Here is a 6,000-nt window from a genome sequence, read left to right on the forward strand (position 1 = left end):
TACAACAAGACAGACCCTTAAGCAAAAAGACTGACTCAAGACAAAGAGACAGACTCAAAACAAAAGACTGACTCGATACCCAAGCCAAAATTTACAAAACTAGCGTTCACAGATGCTCCAAAAATGCGTGCCGGACGCCACATCCAAAATATACCAAATGCCGCCCGCAGGTGGTTCACTTTCTGATTACATACTCGCAGTATCTGTGTCCTCAAAATCCAATAACTGGGTGGTAACGGACTTGGCTGAGGTGCGCGGGAGGATAACCTCATTGTCAATCAAATCTTGCACCTCGTGACGAAAGCGGAAACAATTGTCGGTTGCATGGCCTGTTTGCTGGTGGTACGCGCAGTACTGAGCAGCATCATGCGTAGCAGGGAGATTCTTCGGGAGAGGCCGAGGCTCCAAGGGTTTAAGGTACCCCCTCTCGGCAAGGATCTGAAGTGCCTTAGACAGAGGCATGTAGAGGGCATGAAAGAACCTGCGCCCTCGGGGCAGGTATTTTGAAGTCTGAGCGTTAGACGCACAATCGAAAGGGTCGGCAGGTGCTACCCTCAGGTGGAGTGGGGAAAGCATCCTCCACAGTTTTTGCCACAACTGCGGATATCTGTTGCTTGTTCATCCCCCCAGCTTTCAATGCCTCGACTGCCAGCAGCAGTTGTTCAATGGGATCGGCATCTGCCTTCACTTTGTCTTTTCCTCTGGCCTCAGCTTGATCGAGGGTTTGGGTTGATGTTGATATGTCATTACCATAGCTGGAGGCCATCTCCGGTTGGCTAAGTTCAATCACAATTCGCCCCAACAACGGGGGCTCCTAGGGTACAAAACTCCCGGCATATGGTGCGGCTAGAGGTGAAGCTGACATCCCGTAGGCCAGATCGGCCACGGATCTCTGGAGATCACCTATCATCCCCATTAGTTCAAATGTAGTAGGCTCGCGAGCCTGGTATAGCTGGGGGGCCCAGATCGGGTGCGCAACAGGCGACCTGGGTGGATGTGACATATCAATGTTGGTCTCACTTTGCAGAGTGATCCCTTGATCTAATGCGGCTGTCATAACCACGATCTCTTCTGAATTCTGCGTCGTCATAAGTCCTGCCTCAATCAAAGGGGAACACTAGCTATTCTGTACCAATTCTCTGGATACTCTGAACTGAAAGGAAAAACAAACAGTATTTCAGCCCAAACAGACCAATCACAGGTGTAGCTGAACAACTGCACTCTATTGCTGATCGTTGTTCCCCAGAATCACTGTTCCCAAAACTGAACCCGATACCCGCAGTTAACTGATTCTCATAAACTGATACTGATGCCCTCAAGTCTAATACTCAATCTTGCAAACTGTCATGTACGTTCCTGTAGAGATACACTCTAAAAGCACATAGCAAGTAAAGAGAGCCAAAACACCCCTATGTTGGGGTAGGGTTTCCCTGTCCTATTTTGTCAGGAGCTAGGGTTCCACTATGCACGCAGCAATTTTCAAACAACCTATCATCGGGTAAGCAACCTGTCCTAGCTTGGAATGGTCACTATGGATTTCGATATGCACTAGGTCAAATGGTCGAAAAGGGTGCCCCGGTAAAACCGGGGTTTGTGTTCCCATACTGTCAGAGCCCATAACCGGTTAGCCTTATGGTCATGCCTTGACAAGACAAGCCTCCGGCAAACCGTTTAGGAATGGCAGATGGCAAACACGGTGTCCTAGATGCACCAATGCACATGCAATGCAAAGAGACACATAAATGAGATCAAAACAGGATATCATGAGTTCGAGTCAAGCTCTCTAAATGTCCCCAGCGGAGTCGCCAGAAACTGTAGACGCGCCCGCGTGGGGGGCCCTCGCTACAGTTCGGACTCGATTTGTGTCACGGTTCTTAATCTGAACCAAAGAGTCCAAATCCGGCAAATCGTTTTGAGAAACAGATTTTTGAAAAGAAGTGCCAAACATGGACTGCTTTTCCAGATACAGAGTCGTCACCTAAATATTTTTTATGGGGGAATTTAGAAAACCCTGACTCGGTGCCAAAGGCCACGTGCCCGTCATCACCAAAGTTGCCTCGGCTTGGGAACTTGGGTACGATTGGGGAAGGTCAGCTATGAGCACCCCCTCTCGCCCGATCCAAAGATCGGCCTCTACTAACCATGATATCCGTTTTTGAAAACGTTATGTGTTCTTAAACCAATTATTAGCCTATCATTACTATGTTATGCGCACGGCAAACAAGTATAGACTAGATTGCCTAACTTGGAAATAAGCATTGCATATCTGTTTGTCTTAAAAACAAAAATACTTTGGAATTTGCTACTCGCAAGTAGGCTAAAATACGGATTTCAACGAGTTTTTCCAACTCAGACAATCCAACCTTCACCCACAGGCATTCAAACAGTTTATCACATAAGCATCTAGCCACATAGTAAGCATGCCGTCATGATAGCATTCACACACATGCGATATGCTAAAGCATGAAAATACTTACATCGTACTCCGTGCCAAAACAATAAACTAGTTAGCCAACATGCATGGTCCTAGTTTATGTCAAATTGACTAATGCAACACATACAGGATGCAATTAGAGTAGGCTCGGCTAACCTAAACATGGCATGTGAAATGCAATCAATTGATGCACGTATTCAATTTGGAATTGAAGTACAAATGCAGTTAGTATGACGTACCGAGCCCGGTGAGTGCAATACTGATGAATGATGCACGCATGCATAGCATAAGGTATGCTAAATTAAACATGTCGTATTACTAACCATCAAAGAAGGTAAGTAAAAGGGAGAAAGAAGTGGGGGTTGGAAGACATGCACACACTCACTCACACTTATTACAAATTCGCCCTTGCTCGGAGGGACCGAAGGAATAATACAAATTAACTAACTCGCAGGCTAAATAATTATTACAAATCGCCTAATTAATTAACAAATTGACTAAGCATAAGAAAAGCAATAAGAAAGGGGCCTTGGGAAGAGGATTTGATACGCGCGTGCTCGGGTCTTGCCCGGAAGTGCACTGCCATGCATAGGCTGCCTCTGTTTTCCCTGCTCTGCCTCTTTGAAGACTGCCAAAGTCTCAGAATTGCTTCCCTGGACATTGGGAGACACCACCGACTAAGTAGAATGTCCACCGGCAGTGGCATGTGATCACCGGCTGTTGGTGAAGCTATCGGCCCAGAAAAGATTGCCGGTCGGCATTTATCACTGCCGGTCGGCAGAAAGTTCCTACAGAATCTGCAATTGACAGCAACAGAGGGCAAGGCAGAGCATGGCAATGCAATTCAAGCAATGTATGCACCAATCATGTCCCTTATCATGTTAATGACTCAAAGGGACATGCTTCTTGGTTCTCCGACCATCAATCGCGCATTTCCATACGTGATGGCCCAAGGGACCAAGTGTGCACATTTTGATGTTAGGTGCAATGCAAACCAACAAACCAAAGGGGCCCAATCCCTATCACTGAATCAAGGGACAAGATATGCATGTTCAATGCAACCTAAGCATGTTAACTAACATGTAACACGGTATAAAAGGGAACATGCAAACATGCAATGCACATTAGATACACAACCTAAACAACAAGGCAAACAAGCTTGCCACAACTATGCAAACTACTTAGAGCATGCAAGATGTGATCCAATCATGCAACATGCTAGTAATTTGACCAAGGGAATGCATGCCAAATGCAAGTGATTTCAAGCATGCAGCACGTGCAACCAAAGCATGCAAACATGGGATGATGTAACAACACTTGAATGGCTTACAAGGGATGGACTTACACTAATTGGACGACTCTAAGTTAGGTCCCAAAACAGTGGCCAAAGCTTAAGAAGATGGGACCAAACACACATACACACATGCACATATTAAGGCCTAAACACTTAAGCCTCAAAGGGCATCTTTCAAGCACACTTAAAAGGGAATAATCATGGACATGGGGCATGCATTAAGCTCTGAAAATCATGCAAGAACATGGTGTCAAACCAAGCAAACAAGATAGGCTAAACATGCGACAAATGGCCCAAGCATTCAAGGCAAGCTAATGAAGTATTGAACTACACTTAGCAAGACCAAACATGGCATGAATTTAATGACCAAAAATAGAGTTTTAGCACACAAAACAAAGCCCAAAAGACCACTTAGATGGCATCTAAATGGCTTGAATTCAAAAGTATGCACAAATGCATTTTCAAGGAGCATACCACACAAGCTCACAAGTCATCAAAGAGGCATCCAAGGCAAGCATACAAGCATGCTAAGGGGACTGAAATGATGCTATAAACGGTGCCAAATCATTAAAACAAAGCAAGTAATGCATGCTACACACTCGCACACTTAGGGCCAACAAGCCGGAATGCAAAGGGGCTATACCAAACACATCATGGCCGACCAAAATGACTAAGGACAAACCTTTAGCATGGCAAAATAAGCATAAAAGCTTCACAAAGCTAGACCTAAAACATGCTTGAACAAAGGTTTACAACCTAAGGCATGTTAAGGCCTAAACATGGCATTACAAGGTAGGTATGCTAAGCATGCATGGTGTACCAAAACCAACAAAAAAAAGAGGCATATTATGACATAATAAGCACAAAAATCAGCTAAGGCATGGTCAACATGAAGCTTAGCTAGGTGCTCCCTCAAGAGGCAAAAATGGCCCTTTTCAAGGACAACAAGGAGAGGGGGTGGCCCTCTCCTTCTTGGGACTTCAAGGCACCATCCTCACCACTGAAAATCCCTCAAGATTTCAGTGGTGAGGAGGCCCAAACACTAAAGTCCCGGAGCTCACTCAAAATAGCAGAAAATGGGGCCTCTCAAGGCCTAAGAGGGATCAAACACCTCCAAACCACAAAACACTCTAAACAAACTATTTAGAGGGCCTAAAAACAGAACTTTTTTATATTATACACTAAGCTCAAAAACAGTTCTAAAATAGGCAAAAATAATATGCAAGGATGGGGAATAAAAAGGCAAGATTGTTACCCTTGAAGACCTCTTTCGCAAATGAAGCTCCAGCAGCTCCCTAAGCTCCAAACCAGCTCCAAAACTCCAAGAACAGACCTCTGGTCCTTCAAGAACCAAGAAAAGGTGTAACACTATGTGTTTGTGTGCAATAGTAAGACACAAACACACTTATACACACACAAGAGAGAGATATAGAGATAGGATATGTATGAAACCCTAACCCTAGAACTCAAACCCTAAAAATGGCTGTCTAAATTGTCTTTCTCCCTAAAATGTCTCACCCTAAGCAAGGGAGAGGGGAGCTCCTCTTATAGAGGAGCCAATCTTGTAAAGCTTACAAGGTAAGCTAACAAGAAGGCCATCCCTCCATACACGTGTATGGAGGGGAACAAAATGCCATACAACTGTATTAAAATATCTGCAAAAGCAGATGAACAGTAGTCGGCTGCTCAAAATTTCCATCTTGACAAAATGGACTGCCGACCGGCAACAAAGAATGCCGACCGGCAATATACATTGCTGATGGCAACAAAACACCAGCCAGTGGCCTCTGGCCATGGCCGGTGATGTGTAGGGATGCCTCACAAGGTATTCCTAGCCTCTCCAAGGCAAAACACAAGTGTTTGGTGCAAAACCAGACACTAAACAGTTGAGTTCGGGGATCTTGAGGCAAAGCGCGTAGCCGAGACCTCCGGGAACTCCAAACGAACACAAACATGGATGATCACCGGGTGTTCAAACGGTGACGTCCAAGTCTTGAGGACGGTCAAAAATGGGGTGTCTACAAATGGTTTTGATCATCTTTGCCTTCTCTGTATTCAGGAGTTCGGTTGTGATCGTCACTCTAAGGACTGATTACAATGCATTGTGGTGCCATTCAGACAAGGGGCAATTTTCCGTTGCCAATGCGCTGCGGTGCTATTCAAACAAGGGGAAACTTTCCGTTGTCATTCAGTGTGCTGCAGTGCCATTCAGGCAAGGGGCAATTTTCCATTGTTTTGGATCTGAGGTCGTACATCACAAGAGTAGGTTCCG

This window comes from Camellia sinensis, chromosome 2 (genome assembly GCF_055761805.1).
Source record: "Camellia sinensis isolate YWXY chromosome 2, ASM5576180v1, whole genome shotgun sequence".
Taxonomy (NCBI): domain Eukaryota; kingdom Viridiplantae; phylum Streptophyta; class Magnoliopsida; order Ericales; family Theaceae; genus Camellia; species Camellia sinensis.